This window comes from Pomacea canaliculata, linkage group LG10 (assembly GCF_003073045.1).
Source record: "Pomacea canaliculata isolate SZHN2017 linkage group LG10, ASM307304v1, whole genome shotgun sequence".
Taxonomy (NCBI): domain Eukaryota; kingdom Metazoa; phylum Mollusca; class Gastropoda; order Architaenioglossa; family Ampullariidae; genus Pomacea; species Pomacea canaliculata.
This window is the reverse complement of record NC_037599.1, coordinates 7248191-7270597: the sequence shown is the minus strand read 5'-3', so window position 1 is coordinate 7270597 and position 22407 is coordinate 7248191. Positions and strand designations below refer to the sequence as shown.

Genomic DNA, 22407 nt, shown 5'->3' with positions numbered 1-22407 from the left:
CTACTTCCGCTTTTGGCGAACGTTTCCAGACGCGTCAGCCCAGTCGGCAGGAGAATAGCGGTTCCTTGGTAAAAGCATTCCATCATGTTGACAACGGAGGTTGGTTTCCATTCGTCTTCATCGGAATGACGGAGGAGGAGGGGCAATGGAACGGCTGTCTGACGATCACACCGCAGCGGAAGGACCGGGATGGGGGAGTAGAGAAGGGACCGGAAGTGGGGTGAGGGGGAGAAGGAAGCCAGAGTTGTGGCCAGCGAAGCGAGATCCCCAGTGAAGCCCTCACCAGCCGTCGAACAAGGCGACCGAGCCGTGCGACGAGGGCGAGGATTCTCACCATCACATCAAGGCTCTCTTTCAAAGTCCACACAAGACTCAGGCGACTTGTCCTCGAGCGCCATGCCAGCCTGGCTGACTAAGCCGCGCATGCGCGATCGATCGGACGACTACGTGCTACGTGACTGCCTGCCTGCGCAGCTGTGTCCATTTTTCTCTGACTCTGCGAGCCGTGTAAGAAGACGATTGGCGATGAACAGACAGGAACGAGTCCCCCCTAAAATCCTGCCCGCGAGAGTTGAGCCGCTTCCCCCTTGTCTGTCATTACCGCTGCTGACCCTGAATGCTTTTCTCTAATGGTTTTGATGAAAAAAGAGGGACGACCGCAGTTGGCCGTGCAGCTTGTCCTCTTTTTATCTTTTGAGCATCGAGAGAAATGGGCGAGGGATACGTTTCGGATGATTACGAAAAAGAATCACAAAAGTGATGGGATCTGCTTTTTAATCGCAGTCAGTGGAGCGAAGAAACTATAGAAGTCTCTCTCACACACACACAATCACACATACCATGTCTGTTATATTTTGGAAATAAACGAAAATAGGGGTCATGGGACTAAAATAAACAGAGATGGAGAGAATAGTGAAGAAAGGATACTCTGACCTTAATATACAGTTGCCACCCTTGATGAGAGGAGAAGCCAGGGTATATAAAGCTGAGCTGGCAAGCCGACAGTTTTAATACAAACTCACTCTTGACACTTATTTTTTTTTCTTCTTAAACACTTCTGGACGACTGCCATTGCTGTAGAAGTGTACTTCACACAAGTTTTATTTGATCGCAAGGCGAAGAAAAAAATAAAGAATCAGACGAAGTTAAAAATGTAGCGATAAGATGTACAAGGCACCGACACTCAGATGAAAGAAGACAGTTTAAACAGGAAACAATAAATGAATGGAGAGGCTTGATACAGAAAACGTAAAGATAGTGATGAATAAAGTTTACATGTGTACGGATACACGGGTACATAAGCAAGTAAGTAGTGGAAAGGAAGGTCGGAGGGAGAGAATAGAATGAAGGAAATAAAAGTACGTTTCGTCAGAAACCTGTCCTTTCTTAACCAGACAGATATGAACGAAAGGTTTGACCAAATCTTGTTGTTGTTGTTGTTGTTGAATCATCAGGTCAAATATGAATCCCTTACAGGTCGTTGTTAAAAATAAAAAATGAAAGAAAGTCGTTATAAACATCACCACACCAAGACAAAAACCTCGTGTACTCCATCTGTCTGCACTCGTGCACACAAGTCTGTTGCTGGCATTGTGCAGACCGTAGCAACACATCCTCCATCTTCTACAAGCTTCTTCCTTGTTCTGTCCTCCCTTCCCTCCCTCGTCATATCGAGCGCTGAAGCTCATCGCTGTTAAACGCCAACCGACCTCGAGGGTCTGGCAGTCTAAGCTCAAGGTTATCACACAACTGGTCTTTATGTGTGGGCACAACCCAGGTCTCGCTTGCCTGAAGGAGAGGATTGCGCAATGATACGATGGTCTGCATCTTTCATTATGTCTAAGTCCCGTGGCCATACAACAACAACAACAACAACAACAACAACAACAACAACAACAACAACAACAACAACAACAACAACGAAGACAACAACAACAGGGAAAACGTACGAAATATGTAAGAGAAAAGAAAAGTAAAACGCGCGCGCGCACACACACACATTCACACAAACATTCAAATGTATTCCTACTTCCTTACGTCTGCAAACTACCACTTGATAACAGTATTCATTCATTTTCATGTTTACTTCATCCGTTGACTAGTAGCAGCCGGTACTGGATGTCGGGGGTAGGGGCCACAAAGGGGTTGACAAGCTTTCCCACTTAGACTTCAAAGGTTGTAAGCAAGTCCTGCGTCACGTGACCAGTGGATTCTTTCATCTTAACTAACTAGCTTTAAGAAGCACAAAGGTTGGGAATACTAATGTGAAAGCCGTCTCATATGTTATGTTGAGAAAGACCTACAAGCATAAGTGAAACATGGGTTAAGTTGTGTACGCTGTTTATTGTGTCAGATAATATGTAGGGCAAGGGAAGTAAGTCTAAATCGGTAACTACTGAGCCGGGCCAATAACTCCCAAACATCTAGTGTGTTCTAACAAATTAGAATCAATAAGAGAACAATAAGAGTTATTTTTTGTCGATTCTTTGAAGGCTCCTCCCCCGACTACTTTACTGAAATCTTGTCAGTCCACACTCCTGCCCCAAACCTTCAGACTCGCACATTCCATCCTCCCTCCCACAATGACAGTCACATCCGGACAACGGACATCCTCCCTCTGTGTTGCTAAGCAGTGGAACTCTCTTCCACATCACATTCGCCACTCGGACTCCAAGACTACATTCACACACTCTCTGAAAACATTTCTGCTCACAAAGTACTTTCCCTGAAGAGAATCCTAGTTTCATTCGTTGTGGTGAGACTTCAGGGCCGACAAGTTAATTTTCTAGAGACTAGAGGCCTCGCATCCTCAGCCAAGTGTAAGAAGTACCCCACCTTCAACGACACCTGTCAACCAAACAAAAAAAGTGGGAAACGCCACTCGGGTATCTCAGACTGATGAAAGTCGATGTTTTGTAATCAGTTCTCTTCAGGTCCATGACAGCGTGGAAAAAGACCGTTACTTTACTCTGTGTATGGATTTTTTCCACTTGACTCTAAACTACTCTCTTCAACTTTGGTCCAGCGAGACCAGGAGAGTAAACTGCAAATGGAATGCCGGCAGTGAACACATCACAAGAACTGAGACTGGCAAGGAAGACATCAGGAAGGTTGGAAGAGAGAACATTGGTCGATTATAGAGATTGGGTGGATTCACCTTGGGTTTATATATATCAAGATATATAGATACGCAGAAAGAGTGTAGATGAAGACAAGTGAGTACTGATGACGGTTTCGAAGAAAGTGATGTCGGTTTGGCGACAACAGAAACACGCGATGACCTGTAGCTTTTCTTTGTTCTTTCGGGTGTGTGTGTGTAAGTGTTTTAATCGTCTGCTCTGATTAGTTTTCAAGTTTTAAGGTAACATTAAAAAGAAATGTAGCTGGAGGTTCAAGATCCTGACACCGAGGGAACACACCATCAATCTTGTTATAGTCCGCACAACTGATGAAAGGAGACATGGTGTTACAATCTGTGCCAATAAGCTACACCCCGATGCGCGGGCAGAAATGTGATAAAAGTACCTATGGCTGCTGAAATGTTCCAGCTGCAGCCCCAAAAGCGTCCAACGAGATTTACGCGGGGAACCAATCGAAATTCATTATCCGTCCTTCCAAGCAGCAGGGGAGGCAGCAGTCGGTTTAACGGCATCTCTCAGGTGAAACGGGAGGACCACGCCACTCCATCTCACCATTCCCACCTCCTCCCCTCCATCACCACCATCACCACCTACCCCCATCTTCGTGTTGGCAGCAGTAATCGCCAGGCACGAGAGTCTAATGGCGGTCCCCCTGGCGGAACGCAGGCAGACGGTTCAATACTCGGCTGTCCCCTGGCTGCCAGTGGTCGGGTCGCTTCCTGGCACGACCAAAGGTTGGTGTTTGTCCCACCAGCTTGATCACAAGTCCGACCTGTTTGCCGACCTGACCACGCATGCTGGCCTCTGGAAGTTCTGACCTTCTCCTGGAATAAGTGGTTTATTTTTAGGGAACGAAGACCAACAGTTCCTTCTTGCTTTTTTTTTTCTTTCTTGAACTCAGGGGTTAAGTGGTCGTGGTAGAGACGGCTACCGGGTCCTCCTTTTTTTCGTTTTTCTCTAATCTCTAACCCTCAATTTTTCTCTCTAACGTAAAATTGAGGACCCTTAGAAGTTAATGGGAAAATGTCGATCCAGCGACCTTCTGTTTCACGGATGACTGCGCAAACCGACAGCACACTAAAAATTACAGGTTTTAAAAAGTTTTTCTTTCAACTAACCGTATTTACTGATTGTTCCTAATGTCTCTACATTTCAAACTGTGGTAATGTCTTATGTTATTTGAATTGGGAGTATGGGACCTCAAATCGGAAAAACAGCGAACTTTGCTGATCTGTTGAACAGACAGGGTGAAGGCCTCACACGTGTGAACTAATTAGCGAGACAACGGAGGGCGGGTATGGGATGCGCTTCTTCCACCCTGCTTCATGTACGGGTAAGCACGATGATGCCTCGCCAGTCACGCCTCACTGACCAAGTCAACCGGAATGCATGTCAATGACGTCAGACGCGATGACAGTCGATAACAGATGTGTTCTCTCCTTGAAGCTGTTCGCCAGGTAAATTCTTCGTCGCTCAGGTGAGAAAAGAGCTTTATGGGATTGCACGCGAGCGGCAAAATTAGCAGTTGATACAGACCATCGACTGCCAACCATATGGAATTATTGGACAAGTTCGTGAAATTAAAAAAGAAGGTAAGAGTCTTTTGAGGTTCGTTGATGCTGATGATGAATGCGAGGCTGGAGAAGTCTGTGGATGAAGCTGCTGTGAGCATTCATGCGTGTCCTTGCACACCGATTGACTTCACACCACACGTGCAATATATCCGCCATCATTATGTTCAGGATTTTCTTTATTATATTTGCATGTGTGTTTCTCGTGGGACATCCATGAAAGGGTTCAAACAGACAGGCAGACTGAAGAGATGGATCGAAAAAGAACGCGTGCGCGCGCACCAACACATTCACACAAAGACCAACTGCGAGAGGAAAATAAACACACTTCTTTTTCATGCTACCCGGTCTTCTCATGCAGGCAGACTAACAGGCAGACGATGATTATCTGAACTCGAGCTTAAGTAAATGTAAGTGGGGCGGGAGGGGAAGCTCAAATAAACACGCACACACGCACGCAAAACACCCGAGAGAAAGGGGGTGGGTGTGAGAGAACTAGAAAAAAAAAGAAAAAAAGAGAGGAAGGCAGGGGAAAGGCATGGACGAAGCGGGTCGGATTACGAAAGACTCTGGAAAAAAAAGGTTTCCATTAACTCATTTGCCTCCATGCTCTCCAGCTGCAGTTTCCAAATTGTACCCGCGGACGACCGGTGGAAAGGGGGAGAACTCTGTCATCACGTGTTTCCCTCCACCCGCTTTTCCTCCAAGAATATCTGGGAAGACGACTGCTCTGCCAGTCTCTGGAATCAATAACACCAAACTGGCTTCTATTTTCTTCACCTGAAATGTTGGCGTTCAGCAAGATTTATCGGGTTAACATTCCGCCAGCCTCACCAAATGCTGACTCGCATTTGCATCCCCCGGTGGAGGCTGTCGTCGTAGAAAAACGGTGACTGGGTTAACGCGCCGGCGAATCCCGTTATCCTTTGTTCACAAGAAAAAGTCTCAAAAAAAAAATGGTTTTGTAAGGATACCTGTTTAGCTTTACATGTTGGTTGTCATAAAGTATTTGGCGGTGTTGTAGTCGTGGTTGTGATTTTGGCCAAACGACTGTTTTATGATGGGGGAAATTCCACAATAGAATTCGTAATGATTTCAATAATTTTTTTTAAAGAACTAGACACACATAGGTTAAATAAAGTTGTACTTTTTGAGGTTCGTTGAAGGCAGCGTTCAATCCGAGTGTGGAGGATGTGCTAACGAGACGCCGAGTTCCCTGTAAAGGAGGTTTTGATCTCTCGAGCCTAACTTCTCTCAAGTAAGAACTGAAATCTTCAAACGGAAATACATTTCAGACAGAATTTTGCTCTGATTTGAGGAATTAGTGTCTAGTAACGAACTAAACCCTGACACTTGAAAATAATCTGGCACTTACAGGGTTGGCCTTTGTGTGCACTTTGAGTAGAGGGTTCTGGTTTTCACAAAAGTCAGCATCAGCAACGAACTACCCGTGAATTATGACATTTCTACAGAGGTAGAGCAAGAAGCCATGACATAAGGACAGGGCGTGGTTCACTGGTGCAAGGCTCTGACAAGACGGGCTTTAATGGCAGACAATAGATGGAAGACTTTTTAGCAACACCTAATAGTTCCCCACTTTGGAAGGACGAGCTCCAGAGAATTTCTTTCTTAAGACGCACACAACAAAGCGTGGACACAGGCGGGTGCCAGGCCCCTCTAGGGATGGCAAAATATCAACACAACAACAGTAAACAACTAACACAATTGGCCGCGGACACCACCAGCAAACTGTCCTTGCCAGAAACTGTAAAAACAAACATAAGAATATTGACAGCTTCTAAACATGCATTGCGTTTTTCTCAAGGCCGGTTTTTTTACAATTAATTTTTGAAAAGTCTCTCTCTGTCAGAGAGAGGGAGGGAGAGAAAAAATTTAAAAGAAAAAAGACTGAGAGCAAGAATATAGGCGGGTAAGGAGCCTCAGAAGCGGAGGAGGAGAAGGAAGGGTTCTCGTTCTTTGTCGGTGCCAGCAACGAAATGTATATCAGTGTACGACAACCGAAGAAGCAGGAGTAAACTACAGGCAAGAAGAAAAAGCTTTGGTGTGTGCGAGGCGCCTCAGTAAACATGCATCTTGGAGTGTTCTCCCTTGCCGCCTGCGTCAGACGTCAGACACCATTGAATGTTTACAAACTCCAACCTCGCACAACTCACTTGGACATTATAAACCTTAGACATTTCCAACACAAGAAATGAGTTTTGTTTGGTTATATGGGCGAGTTAAAAAACTCATAAACTAAATATTGTTTATTGCAGTAACAATTCTTCTGCGTGTGACTGGTTTCGAGTTCACGTCCTCTGTCCCGCGAGCTCTGGGATCTGGTGTAAGTCAGCAACACACCACACACTCCCACACACCCACCACACACACAAAATAAAGGTGTGCCTATTACAATAGGGATTTGGTAAATATTTAATTAGTGGAATATTGTCTAACGAAATAACAGTCACTGGTGTTATTATAACAGACAAGGTGTCTATCAATACTGATAAAGTGTGGGTGGATGGACTGAGAACGTGGACTAACAATGCATAGAAAGACACTTTTGCCACCCGACGATAACAGAAAATTTCGATGGTGAAAGAAATAACTCGCAGATCCCAAGGAAAAGTAGTATAATTTACTTTTACTACAGATGTATTAAAATAATGATGACACGAATGATTCCACAGATTATTAACTCATACTGTTGAACTATATTACAGGACGCTATCAGAAGTATTTTATCTTCGCAGCTGTTGTTATCCAAAACAAAGCAAAGAAGGTTGATTCCAGAATGCACATATCTTGCACACTAGCCACTCACCCCCCTAGATAATTTCCTCTCAAAACAAAAGAAGAAAAGCAAATGCCAGCGCCAAGCATCCGGCTCACAACGAGGCTCATTTCCAAGTCCGGTTAATCCGGTCAGGCTAATGTTATTCCAGTCTCAGTCAGTTCCGCCTGGCTTCGCCCAGTGCACGGTGGTAGCCAGCCAATTTGGATTCACTCATCGTCGGTCAGCTTGTTCAGTCCGGTTGGGCCTGACCCAGTCCAGTCTAATCACATTAGTTTCTCTCCCTGGGATTCAATCTCAACTGGCATCGGATTGTACCCGAGTTGTGGTCGGCGTGCTCCACGATTCCACCGCCAACAAATGTAACTGTGATCTGTTGTCTACAGCAAGGCCCGGACATCAGTTATGGTCAAAGAAAAAAAAATCATGAGAACAAAAAAATGACTGAGCACATTAACTTAGTAGCCCCGAAAATGATTGTGATCAGGACATCACTTTTCGACTTCCTCTTCCGGCGAAGTACGCAGCATGAAATGGCGACCGATTGAGCGGCGTTTACAAGTAAATCAGGATGGAAACGCGGGCGACGAGATTGGATTCTGGTGAAATGTGGTTAAAAGGCTTCTCGGCGCAAGAAGAACAACACTTCTCCAGTAAATGAAGCGTCCTCCATCAGGCGAGGGCGAGACTGGCGCCGCTAATGAAACAACACGTCAGCAGGGAGACAACTCATCAAGATGCCACCATTGCAGGTTTACTCCAGCCACAGTCTGTCGCACGCAGTTACCTGTAATTTTTTTACATTTTGTTTGTTTTTTGTTTGTTTGTTTTTTTTTTATTTTTGTTTTGTTTTGTTTTGTTTTTTTTTATTATTTTTTTTAGCTGAGCGTACCCGTTTCTGTTTAGCAAAAGGATTATTTGGTACAGACATGTGCATCTTCTCGCTTCACTTAGCACTGCATTTAGACCTCGTTTGGTTCGGGATTTTAATTGAAACCAACAAATAATTTTCATGCAGCGCTTGTAATCTTTCCAGTATATAATGTATGTTTACAATTCGAATCTCAATATCTACACTCAACTTCTGCATGTGTAACTGTCCTTAGACCTTTCAGAAAAAAAAACAAACACCCGGGTACAACCCCACCTCTCGTCACAGCTTAATGCACTCAACAGGAAGAAAAAACAATAAAAAAAAAAAGAATTAGAAAACTGATGCTGGAAGCAAGGAAGATAGAGAGATTTGGTCGAAATTCGCGAGTAAAAAAAAATATCTTTTCGTTCTACAACGTACTATTCAAAATTCTTCCAATCTCATTCAGCCCTATGTTCTTTAAGTTTTCAGAATTTTTATTCCTCCCACTAATTTAAAAAAATCAACAGCTTTTATAACTCTGAAAATAAATCACAAACAAAATCAAGTTTAAAAGTAACAATACTTCAGCCACAAAGTCGATTACCAGCGGCTGACAGCCTCTTCTAGATACAATGATAAGGCTAAGATTAAAAGGAACTGTTACACTTTAAGCACTTAAAACTTTCTAACAAAAAATGAGATTAATCAGAGCCCTCTAGAACCTTCCGCCTGATTTGACATTAACAAGAGTTGTGCCAAGTCAGCTTACAGACTGAGATGAGAAAAAAACTGGAAACAAGAGAGAACACATTTCAACCTTCGTTTTTCTTTCCTCCCACAATCCTGACATCTGTTTCTCGCGAGATTTCAAAATCGTAGTGATCAATCAAAGCTTTACTGAGACTTAACTTTTTAATTATTCACAAGGATTGGTGAGAACCATAGGGGAGATATCAACTATCCGGTTTATTTAATCAGCCATCGGTTCAACCGTGCGTGAACAGAAAAGATGGGATGATGGAAAAAGCTTGTAACAATCATTGGTGTGTCGGCTGTAGGCTGTCAGCAGTCTGTAACAGACTGTAACACAGGTTACACATCTTTGTCGCCGCCATCACTGGAGGCAGGAGCACGTTAAGCTCCACGTTAGCTAACGTTTATCAGTCAAGCTAACTACAGTGACAAATTTTAACAGAATTTAAACTGATTATTTGATGTTTGCCATAAAGCCATCCCTAGCAACACTTTCGTCAACTCTCCTGTCAGAGTGCCAGAGCACGTCGCGCCGAATCGAAGAAGACTTCCGGGAGGACTCGACCACGTGACGAGCCAGATGGACAACCCAGAGGGAGAAGGTGGGAGGCTGGGTAAGAGGGATGAAGGAGGCATCAACATCGATCCGACGGCAGGAAAGATCAAGGGCCACAAATCCGATCAAACACCATGGTTCCCAACTCCCTGTCTCATCAACATCAGTTCCCTGTATATTTCTCATTATCGTTCTTCGCGTCGCCTCTGGTCGTCAGCATGACTGTTTCCGTTTGGTCCCATACCTCACCCTTGCTTCCCTCTGAGCTCTTTTCTCTTTCTGTAATGATTTTCTTCTTTTTTTAACTGATTAATGTCCAGACATCTTGTTTCATCGTCCCCTGCTTGCTTTTTGTTGTTCCTGGCGATGATTTCTGCCCCGGAGGCACTCTTTCTCGATGACATATTTCACTCTCATCGATCTCTTTGCCGTTTGACTTCGTCCTCTAAGTGAAACAAGATCCGAATTCCTTCGATTAAATGTCACTGCTTGCAGACAGGACCCAGGGAAAAGTGCAGCAGTGTAAGAAACATTGGCTGGCAAACTCCTCCAGCGCAAACAGAATTACAAGAATTACAAGAATTCCCACGAAGCCACCACATTCCCCAAATACTTACACCTGTCGTGTCAACCGGTCGTGACCAATGTCACGAGGTCAAAATGTTAAGTCACATCACATTGTCATATTTATTTAGCAGGAGAAAAAAAAAACCAATGTCAATATGACCAGACCATTAAGGGTAGGAAGGTCATGTTAAAAAGTGATAACATAAGCAGGCGCTAAAATCAGAAACGACTGAAGAAAGAAAAAAAAAAAAAGAAGAATGAAAGAAGTCTTATGCTCTTGAAAATTTGTACATTTCTTGTGCACAGATTCGGCGGTCATTGCAAAATGTGAAGTTCAGTGTACTTACAAACAAGTATAATCGTGGCGAAGTTGTTGAGGTACCCACCCGTGCATAGAGGGGACGAGAGGCGTAATAATCAACACCTGGTGAGCATTTATCACGCTTGCATTTAGAAAGGCAGGAGAAAAATAATAAAAGAAAAGACACAACACGTTCAAAGTTTATATTTTTTCAATAAAGTTTAGAAATGGGTGAGGAATAAAAAAAAATGATGGAAACTATCAAAACTATCAACTGTCAGCTGCAGAAGTGTCGCTGTAAGTGTTAAAGGTCAGCAGACGTTAGTTCATTGAATACAAGAAGTGTCAAGACATTAACATTTGTAACAGTGTTTAGCAGACGAGCTTTTTCCAGCTTGCAAAATACTTTAGTTACAAAACTGGACTCCACACATTGTGAAAGGTAAACATTCATAAGTCAAGTATCTATGTACAGAGCAAAGGCTACAAAAAACAAACAAACAAACAAACAAAAAACAAAACCCAGTACAGCAGGACTTCGTTTGCTTGTCTTTTCAAAACCAAATCCAGTGAAGCAGAAGTTTGCTCCGTTTCTCTGTTCAAGCTCCGTGAAATCTTCTTTATCTCCTTCGAAAGTCAACACGTTTAGCTTGCTCCATGTTACTATTGTTATTTAAGGGATATTTTATGGCCACGTTATGAAAAGGTTTGTTTGGAATCGCAGACATTTATTAATTCAGCATCTGACACCTTTATGCATTCATGCAATAACCCAGTTTGCTGTGTGTTTGCGGGTGTGAATGGTCAGTGCCCGAGTTCTTTTCACAGTCCACATGGTGTCCACAAAGCCTGAAGGACTTGAGAGTGACAGCTTCTTTGCAAGGTTGGTCGACACTTCTGTTAGTCTTCGAGCGGGGATTCGTGTCCTTATTCCCACATCGTCCCCTTTCTGTTTAAGTTTTACCTTTCAGACCGACAGAGCTCAGGTCAAAGGTCAGCGATCCACTTCAACCATGTTTCCGCAGTTAGAAAGACTGTCGTAGCTTCCCAGACACGACAGGTGAAACATGTATTTCAGATTTTGAAAACCGATAATGTCGAGTAATTATGTACACAGGACACTTTGTGAATGAACGTTCCTTCGCTGTAACTGAAAGGAAGAGCAGGTAAGGAAGCTAAGAGAAGGAAAGAAAACAGGCGTGAGTGGATGGGGAGGGGGAAAGGAGAGAAAGATGAGCAGAGAACTCCAAACATTTACCATGAAAAAAGGAAATTATCCCTGAGAGGAAGATACAGGTATCAAGTGAAGAATGTCAGTGCCATTATTTGCTGATTAGCACAACTGAGCAGGTGCCATCGGCGTGTCTACAGACTAGAAAGAAAAAAGTGTTTAGGAACAGAAAGAGGAGAATTTTAAAAAAGAATTGTAGAAATCTTCAGCTTGAGGGGAAAGGTGGGGAGTCAACTTAGTGTAAGAAGAAGAAAGCCTGTTATATCACTTTCCCGATTGTATGTGTATATCTGTGTGGGTGTGTGTGTGTTCGCTTGTGTGCATATGTATGTGTGCGTGCACTCTCGCTCGTGTGTAGTGTATGCTCGCCTTTGTGTGTGAAGATGTGGGAGGAGTAGGTACGTGTATCGGTGCATGCGTACCTCTGTTTGCTCATATGGATGGAAGAAGGACTGAAGGAAAGAAAAGGACAATTACTATGCAGCCGCTGTTTCCGAGAGGCACGGCGGCAATGTACATATTTCAAGTCGGCCAGCCAGCCAGCCAGCCAGCACCTCCATTGAAAGGCAGTGATTTGGATTAACTAGAGGGCCATAGACAGAATTCACCTTCAGGGCGCTCTGCCTTTTGACTGGTTCAGGAGAAGTGTCCCGTGTTAGGATTCCATTCACTGCCGCCAAAAACTCATTTCTCGGAGGTTTCTTTTTTTCGTCGGCTGCAGTTTGAACCAAAGGCGATGCTTAATGTGCCCCCTTCCCAAACCATGACCTTCTGCCTAAAGAAAAGAAAACTGCTAACTTAAGATGGAATGGCTAGAGGGCTGAAATAGGGCGGGGATGGCATTGCCCTGCAATAGTAATCACTAACCATAGATTTCACAATTTTCAAGTGTACGACCTCGAATGGCGCCAGTCCTCCCCGTGTTTTAGGAGAGAATCATCTGTCACTAATTTATTGCACACCCCTTTCCTCTCTCCCCAACCATGTCGTTTATACGAAAAACTCTGAAAGTCGAATCTCCACCCTGACACGTCTGTTTGTAAAAATCACTCTACCTCCCCTCATTCAGAATGCACACAGTGCAATGTTGAAAGCAGAAGAAAATATGTAATCCTGGGTTTAGAAGTGCTTCTTACTATCTAACCAGTAAGGGTTTCATACTTTCTCAACCAGCAAGTCTTTGTTTCAGATATCTCCTTATTAAAGGGAAACATGAAAGTTCAGCAAAAAATCGCTGGAAATAGAGCATCAAGTATCACAAAACACGATTCAGTTGTACTTTATGACGAAGAGACACAAGAAATATTATATTTTCTTTTTTTTTCCTTAATCACGTCTCGATTTGTCTAGAAAACAGGAAGTGACGAAAGGGTAGTATTTCTAACAACAGCGCCCTCTGCATGAACTGAATTCGAAGAGGAAAGATGCAATCCGCGGTGTATAAACTTGTCCCTACACTGTACTCAAGCATTTCCTCGAAATATGTCAAAAGCGATTGTTATTCAGTCACTTATACAGTACAGACAAATCGCCAATTTTTAGTAAGAAGAAGAGATCTTCCTACAAAAGGTAAACGATACAAAAGGACGAGCTGTTCAAACCAACTACGATTGCTGATAATAAATTTAAACAAAGATCAAACACATTGCAAATTGCAATGCTGGAAATTAACTATTTAACGAACAAATTACAGGAGTTTATCTTAGACAAGCACACATTTGAAATGTTTTTATGTTTTAATCATGAAAATGGAAAAATTAACTCAAACGCGGCCACTTAGTAACATGTAATCAGTAATACAACATAGACTGCAATATCCGTGATTGCCGCTAATTAAATTTTGTTTTGGAGAAGATTTAGTTACAAGTCATTATTTTAATTGAACTTAGTCCGATCATAAAGAAAAAAAATGTGTTGCAGTCGTGTTGCCCTTTAAAATACATTCGCCTAAGAATGAGTGATTCTCAAGACACTAGAGTCAACACAGACCCGCTAAGCTCCACAGTTCCTTTAGTGAGAAAAGTCTTTCTCCGTATGGTCCTTCACTGAGACAATGGTGGTCCCACTGGGACAAGTACAGTCTGTGAGACAAACAGTTCCTGTAGAGACAATGCAGTCCCTCACTGAGACAGCAGGCTGCCAATGAAACACTTAAAGGTTCACCCACTACAAAAAGTGCAATTCCTTACAGAGACATTGACAGTCTCTCACTGAGACTAGTACGATACCCCACTAAGACAATTACCGTCTGCTACCCCAGTAAGACAAGTACAGTCCCTCATAATAACAAGCACAGTCCTTGAGTGAGACAGGTACAGTACCTCACTAAAGACCATTCCCATCGGACAAATATGAGCAAATAAATATGGACGAATGATTGACCGAGTTAATCAGAGCTTGTATATAACCTTCCATTGCAAACACTTCGCCAAACTTCGTGAAACATTCGTCCACATCTTTCTTCCCGGTCTGGAGTGTAGTCTGTCACTGAGAAAAGTTGTGGTTGTGTAACTGCCGTGTCAGACACGTTTCATTCAATATAATAACAAGACCTCAAAAGGATAAAAATATTCCCCCCGTAAAACCCCTCACTGGGTCGACAGCTCTGTATGATGGAACATGAGGTCTTCCCGAAGAACTTTCTCGATGCAATGCAGCTCCCACCCTAATGCACGCCTTCAGCCATACCCTGGACATACCCTGTCATTGCAAATAAAACCTCGTGAAAGAATACCTCAACGAAGGCGGGTACTGCGAGCTATTACACCAAACTCGCGCTGGCAATGAATAGATAACCATACGCCAGACCTGTGTGTACTACAGGGCGGGTGGGTGAGCACGGCCTCTCGTGGGTCAGATCTGAATGGGGTAGGTACACTATCTCGAGAAAGCCAGGCAGACTGACAAGCGAGCAGGCATTCAACAGACAAGCATTTCAAAATTCCAGGATAATGATGAGTATGATCATTATAATTATTATTAAAAAAGAAGGGTGAGCCTTACCCGACGTTGGCCAGGGTATGGCGGCGATTCCTGTTTCTACTCATGAAGCGGGCGACCTGGAGGTCGGCTATGGTACCCTGCTCTGCTTGCATCTTGACAAACCTTGCTCAGGTATCCTGCTTCCTCTGTCGGACAGCTTATTCCCACAAAAGGTACGTGCACAGTGTCACACAGCTGGGTCAAGCAGCTGCGACAGTTGGGTACAGCTGCGAGAAAAGTTTGCTACCGGGCAGCAGCAGCAGCAGCAGCAGCAGCCATGCAGCATTGACCCACCTTGTGATCCGAACACACACACATACACAATGACTGACCGAGCGCAGTCGATTCCAACCAAACCAGACGAGAGGAGATACTACAATCACTGATCAGCGAGGTCCTCGTGCACTCTCGTCAGGTAAACATTACACCTGTAAGTGGGGCACCCAATAAAGATCCGCGCGATGTTTTTCCTCCCTGATGACGTCACGTCGGAGGTGCGGACACTCGAGACTCGTCGGCCTTAGTCGTCAGAGTTTTCCTCGTTGATAATCCACCTCCACTCGCTGGAATCTGTGGAGGCCAAGGGTAACTGCACGCATGAACTCCTCCCGCGCGCCACAAGACTTGCGGGTGCGAGGACCGGGCTGGTGGGTCGTCTGCAGACAGACAGACGCACGCACAGACACCCGGCTCCCACTCCAGGGAGAAGGAAGGGTGAATGGAAGTGGAAGGGCGGGGGAGGGACTTTAACTCTCTAGCCAGATCCCGATTCACGCACAGTCTTTCTGAGTAGAGCCAGCCACATAGCCAGCCACACACACACAGGCACAGCTGCTGCTCCGCTCTCCTTCGTTCGTTGATCCGGCACGGGATCTCGTTCTGGTCTGCGAGAATTCCAGCTGTCCACGTGTTCCTCACTTGCAAGTCGTCAAATGTTCAACACTCGGCTGTCATCTTTTTTCTTAACATTTCATTACACTTTTCCAAAAAAAGAGGAATGTTCGAAGTTACAATCAATACAAAAATTAATTTTTTCCTCTCAAGAGTTTCCCAGGCAATGAAACAACGAACTGAGAAAAACTTTGATCGAAGACAAAGATGAAGCAATACTCCTTGTATTGTCAGAGTACAGTCGGACGAAATGTTATCCAAACTTCCAAGAACCGAGTTCCTTACTCAGAAGCTGTCTCCATGATCCGAAAAACTTCTTCTCGACACCTCCAGCTCTTCTGGGCCGCCAGGGGGCGCGGTTTGCATGGCTTTATAATCTAATTCCGAGATCGGAGAAGTCGTAGCTTGGCTGATCCCTGGCAATGACAGGCCGGCATCCACCCTCTTTCTTAAGCAAGTCCCACGGGCGCGGATGTGCATTCACCGCTACGATCCTCCATGCACACTCGCCGAGCGCGGAATGCTCAGGAGCTGAGGTCAAAGGTTGCCTTCCGGGTACAGCTGGCACTGTCGACACAGCGATTACCTGCGGTGTGTGACGGTGTGTATGTATGTAGGCTTACGTCAGCAAGATCAAAAGATAAATGCGCCGCCTGTTGCAAATGGCGGGCGCGCTAATTACTGGTGAGAAACATGCCTTCCCTTCCCCGGACTCTCCTCCCACCCAGCCTCCCGACGCTTTGCGTTCTGCGAGTCGCTGCGCCACCGCTGCTGGGCACGCTAACTGCGACGTTGACATTCCCACGGCAGGCCGGGAATTCATCCGCGCACCGTCAGGCGAGAGAGAGAAAGAATGAGACTGGGTCTGACTTCCTCTTGGCGAGCGCGCACGCGCACACACACACACGCACGCACGCAGCTGAGGTTGCAAACACGAAGCGGAACAAAACTTTCGAGTTGATTAATGCGCGATGGGGTACGCATGGAATGTGAGTAAACGTAAATTTATCCTCCCAACCCAAAAAAAAAAAGAAAAGAAAAAAAAAAAACGGTTCAGACCTTAACAACGTGCGCGCGCACTCTCACTCGCTCTCCTCCTCGCCCGACTCCATCACACTCCCACGTACGGTTTGTAGTGAGCTATACATAGCTTAAGACGAGTTTTATTTATTTTGTACAAACCTGATGGGTAGGTGTTATTGTCACATCATAAAAACTATATATAATCGCGCTGACCCGATTGTTGCCATGTTTGAACTAATAAAATATTCTTCTCTCTCACCCACCCACCTACCCACCCAGCCCTCGCACAAACACACCCGCTCGATCACAACCCCACCTCCAGCAAAGATAGAGAGAACAACTTTCTTCGCCGGCAAAACCAGTTCTCCACTAATGTTAGAGGACGCGATTCGTTGATGGCCTTTGAAGCGACTGAGCACTCGACATTTTCTCGTCAGCTCGCAAGACGCTTATCTACTCTCTCGCTCCCTGATAACTGCCAGCACTGTCAAAATCCTCCCCAATGATCGTTCTGTGTTTTCTGAGGTGCATGCGAAGTTTAATGGCCTGGGGGCAACCCTCGCGAGCTTCAAAGGGAGAGCAGGGAAAACCAATACACCCTAACACCCGAGATGGAAAGCAAGTCCTTCCGGACCTGCAGACATCCCGAGCGTGCCTTATCTCCTTCCACGACCAATCTCAGAGCGAGAGGAAGGAAAGAAAAAATCAGGGTTGGGGTGGGGAGGAGCAGCATGGTAAACATGTTATCTTCGATACAAAAGAGTTTCTTGCGACATATTAAAATCTGTTCACACGCCTATTTTTTCGTTCGGGGGAAAAAAAGAGAAACGAATCACCATCCACTGCTTTTTCACGCCACAGGACCTACATTTGTAAGTGTTTGATGTCCCAGATGGAGAGAAGAGAAAATGTCATCAGACGTGGAATCTGGAATCGTCTACAACGGCTAATGTAAATCTATACCTTCTTCAAAAATGTCTGACGCAATTCCACCCCAACATCGCTATCACGTGACATGGATGTGGAAGCAGTAGGGGAGGTGATGGTGGTGGTGATGGTGGAGGTCTGTTGTTGGAATCGTGCTTTGCTTACACTAACAACGGAGTGGGGGATGGGGAGACGGAGGGAGGAGGAGTGTTTGGTGCGGAACATCGCTCGGTCGGTGCACATGACAAGATCGAAGTGTGATGTGTAAGGGAGGTTTACTATGCACCCGGTCTCGTGCTGTCGGGTGCAGGTCGCCTCTAGTGGGCGGGTGACCACAAAGGCCAGGTGTTCTCTAGCAGGCCGTGACCACTCCTTGCCAACTGATGGCCACTTCACACACACCTGTGACAGATCGCCATCCCACTAAATAATACGTTGTAACTTTTCTTTGATTCGTCCGTTTGACTGATCAGTAAATTTCAAATGAAGCATGAGGTGAGACAAATGGATATTTGTTGTAAGCAAAAAAAAAAAAAAAAAAAAAAAAAATCAGGTTTACAAGCAGTAAAGATAAAAGTATAAGCAAGACGCGGGACACAAGAATCGTTCAGGCTACCTACAGTATTCCCGTGATCAACCTTTACAATCACGAGGAGCTTAATACCGACTCTGCTTTGCACTGATGCCTCCCACAAAGTGGAACTTATCTCTGAAGGCTTTTGTATCTTAATCCGCTTCGAAGAAAATCTTTGTCGTTTTTACTGGTGGAAAGCTCTGGAGGTTTCAGTAACCTTTGTTGCACAGACAGAACCGTCCATCCATCCACCTACATTCAGCGCCTACGACAAGTTTCATCTTCTGACCATCCGATCCTGACATTTAAAACACGGCAAAGGATAGAGAAAATAAAAATACCCTACTCGAAATCGGAAATAAAAGGAGGAATGCACCTGTACTTCAAGTTCTATGCACACGTGACAGGTGGGAGTGATGACGTCAAAGTCACGTGAAAGACAAGATTCAGGACAGTGCAGCTGTAACGTATATTAACGTGCAAAGCTCTATGAACATTCACCTGCACCCTGGTGTGAAATGTTCAACAAAGTATCAGTTCTTTACATGGATCTACGCAGGTGGATGATTTAATTTTATTTTTATTTTCTATTTAAATCCATTTTGAAAGACTTAATGGAGGTAGGCGCTTGGTTCGGTTAGCAGCCATGACATCTGATGTATGGTGTTATGTACTTTGTATGTATGTGTCTGTGTGTGTGTCTTTGTGTCTGTGTGTGTCTCTGTGTGTGTCTGTGTCTCTGTGTGTCTGTGTGTGTCTGTGTGGTGTTTATCAATGGTGTCTGGTGTGATGTATGGAGTGCGGCGTGCACACACACAACCCAACACTGTTCTAGAATTCCGGAGGCACCAACACACCGCTTTTTCAATAGAAATGTTTATAGAACCAAATTCTGTTGAGAGAAAATTTGTGTATTTCTGTCTAGAAGTCGATCGATGGGGCAGATCACCCGGGGTGCACGTACAAAGAACATTGCCAGCACCTTGTGCCAACACCGCGATTTACCAGATCACGTGACCGCGGCCATAAATCCATTCGCTTTGTAAATCCGCGATCCTATCAAAGGCTTGGCGTGCACCACCCAATGTTTAGTCCACCATTTTCAGAGAGAGAGATACGGGTAGGGGTAGGGTAAAGGTAGGTCGTAGAATGATTATTATTATCAAATAAAGGAGAATGTGTATGTCATAGTTGTAATGTGGAGGTTACAGCTACCCACCTAGTACTTGGGACCGACAATGATATAGGAGAGTGTGTGTATCTCTGAGAGAGAGATAGAAGGAGAGATAAAGCTCCATTTTCTTATATGACTATGGTATAAAGGTAAGACAGTAAAACACTTCTACTGAAAACACAACCTCACTGCAAACATTTGGCACCTCTAGCCACTTACCTGATTGAGTGCTGTGAGAGGTAACAGTTTGTTGACGACAGCGAGCGAGGGAATAAATATCTTGGGTGACTAGAATATTGATGCAGTTCTTGCCTGTAGTAAGAGTAAAAGCTAGAGTAAGGTGGAACTAGAGCGAAAGAGGAGATGTATACAGACAGAAGATGCTCAGGAATCACGGAGAAGGGTTAACGATGAGGGTAGGGAGGGTGGGGTGTTAAAGAAATCATGCAAAGAGAGATGTAAAAGATAGAAAGGGTTAACAGGGGCAGACGGTGCTAGAGAGAGCCAGCCAGAGAGATGTAGGAGAGATAGTGTACGAGAGTTAACGAGGGAACACCACGGTTGGCACGTGCAGCCATCGCCACCGACGACAGACGGACGCAAGAGTCTCTCTCCACCCTGCTACCCCTACCACTCCCCAAACCATCCAGCTGGCCGTCCAGACAAGCCCTTACAGTCGTTCGCTTACGTAGGGCACGCTCGGCAAACAAGGGAGAACTCTCGTCATCGCACTCAGCTCCAATGGAGGCTGCGATAAGATTATCGCCTCCACGTCATGTTTTCCAGTCTTTTCACTGCGAGCTTCCCGCTCAACGGAGTCCGCGTCACTGGGATGGAGCTGTCAAACTACATCAACAACGCGCTCGACGACCCGGCGAAGGGTGGGCGGGGTCAGCAAGTGTCTTCGGGGTAGGTCTTCATCTGTAATCAGGACGTTCTGATGCATCGCTTGCAATTGGCTGAGGCGCAATTGTCCAAGTCTAACGGAGTGCCGCAAGGGCGGGAAAAGTGCATCTTCATTTTTCTGTCTATCCCTTTCCCTGCGGTTGTGTTTATTTGTTCTTTGTGCGAGCTGATCCTCGCATGTCGATGAAGTTTTTAAAATTTGCTTGTGCAAAAAGCTTCAGTCACTCGAGGAAGCAAATTAACCCATGGTTTACTTCTTCACTTTTTCTTTCTGTCTGCACACTTGAGCATCTGTTTAAAATTTTCAAAAAAATGATTTATGCAAACATTCCAAGGAACACCTAAGCTGTCTGCTGTCTAGCCTTGCTGTGAGTATTTATTTACTGTTCTGCTATATCATCTTACCCTTGGCTCATTATTCTCTTTTATGTCATTGCAAAGTTGGTAATAACTACAGTGTTTGTCTATTGAGGAGAGAACTTTGGAGTAAAAAGCAATGTTTTGTTGTCAACACAGAAAAGCACTTTATTTATGTTTGGACTAGTCTGTCACCACAACTCCTCAATCGTACGCAAACATCGTCCACTTAGAAGTTGTCATCCCGCCGCGTGCTGCTCCCGTCCAATCAGCGCCGCGAAACCCAAACCTGATTGCCTGAGGGGCGGTGTGACTCAAGCACTGGCCAAGCACCGTTGATGTCCACAACAGCAGGTTAGTTGACAACAATCAACCTATCAACCGTCTTTCGGAACCAGCCTCTCAATCAGTTTACTGTCGGAGTCTCCGGTCGTCTCGGGTTTCCTGCGCGGAGTCGCGGAGGGTTGTCCGGAAGGTAATACGAGCGCTAAAATATTCACTAGTGGGTAAAACCAGTTTGATCGCGAGAGTTCACGAGAGAAACTACTGCCGAAAGGAGGAAACAGCAAGAAGAGGAATAATATCCAATTTGTTTGCGGCGATACTCTTTATTATTGTTCCCCTCTGGAGAGCAATGACGTCCTCGGCGAGGGCAATGGCTGAAAGGAAGAATGATGAAGTGGATGTTTCAAGTGGTATAGCTCGCGAAGAAGGAGTTATGATGAAGGTAATCCTGTATCTCAAGCATCGAGATCGGAAAGATGTTACAGCGACATGTGATCCTAATGAAAATCCCAGTTAGCCCTGATTCCTGTCATGGCCTTGTGCCCTGGTTTTCCCTACTCATGGCAGTTGCAGAAGGCAATCACGAGTTTCGTAATAACAGTACAAAAGTGCAGATTGCTGAAAAGATCCGGCGACAAGTACTGACCGACTTTTTTTAAAAAAAACAAAAGAGAGTAAAGTTTGAAATATGCGCAGGAAGGAGAATGTAGGCTTTGCTTGTCGCAAACATGATTACTCTTCCACACAACTGTCCGTAATCAGTCACAATCCGTAAACAGATGGGGAAGCTGTGTCTCGGACTGGGAAGGAGGCTGGAGGAAACTCAATGATGTAAAGTTCAAGGCAAGAGACAGAAAAATGGCGGTGCATGTTGTTAAAGCCCCCAAAAGACTTGTGAATCTTGGGAGCGGGTCGCTAATATCTGTGAAGAAACTGATAAAAGATAAGTGTGTCAAAGGTCGACCACCACTGGCCAGTCGACACTGAAACGTGGGACAACATTCTGATGGATGTCTAACAGAATCCATGTCTGCGCGTTTGCACAAATTTGCATTTCAGGTCAACATGCGCAAACAGGGTTTCCATGTGCAAGACTGTGTATTTCTCATGAGTCGCTGACAAACCTGCATCGTTTCCTTCAGACGACGAAGTGGTGGTGGTGGTGGAAGGGGATGGCTGCTTGTTTTCTGCGGAATGAGTAGAGTTCAGCGTTACACAGTTATTACTGTCAGTCCAGACGAGATCCTGACCTGCCATTGATCAAACCTCGCTCTCCTGCCTCCAGCATATCCCTCTCCTCCACCAGTCTCCTCCATCAGGTAGTTTGTGGATATAGCTTCTGCAGAGGCTTCATCCTTCACCTTTCCATTGCCAGAAATGCATAACGTGTTCATTTTTTTCTGTCCTTTCAGCCTCGCACTATCCAAGAATCAAGATCCGTTTTCAATTAAGCGGGCATATTTATTCTTTGTTGGTAAAATTTCATGAGGTAAGTCGATAGAAAGACAAACAGACG

The 22407-nt window shown here is 44.9% G+C and overlaps 1 protein-coding gene across 3 annotated transcripts in view; it reads right to left on the bottom strand.

The window, feature by feature from the left end:
• Positions 1-22407, bottom strand: part of LOC112573681 (cAMP-specific 3',5'-cyclic phosphodiesterase 4C-like) — a 308076-nt gene that overhangs the window by 193263 nt on the left and 92406 nt on the right. Inside the window, exon 1 of one of the 3 annotated variants that reach the window (XM_025254257.1) lies at positions 14776-15819. The exons of the other annotated variants lie outside the window; for them this stretch is intronic. The gene's annotated coding sequence lies outside the window, so the exon portion shown is untranslated. Of the gene's footprint in view, positions 1-14775; positions 15820-22407 lie in introns of those variants that run through there. 3 annotated transcript variants of the gene reach the window in all.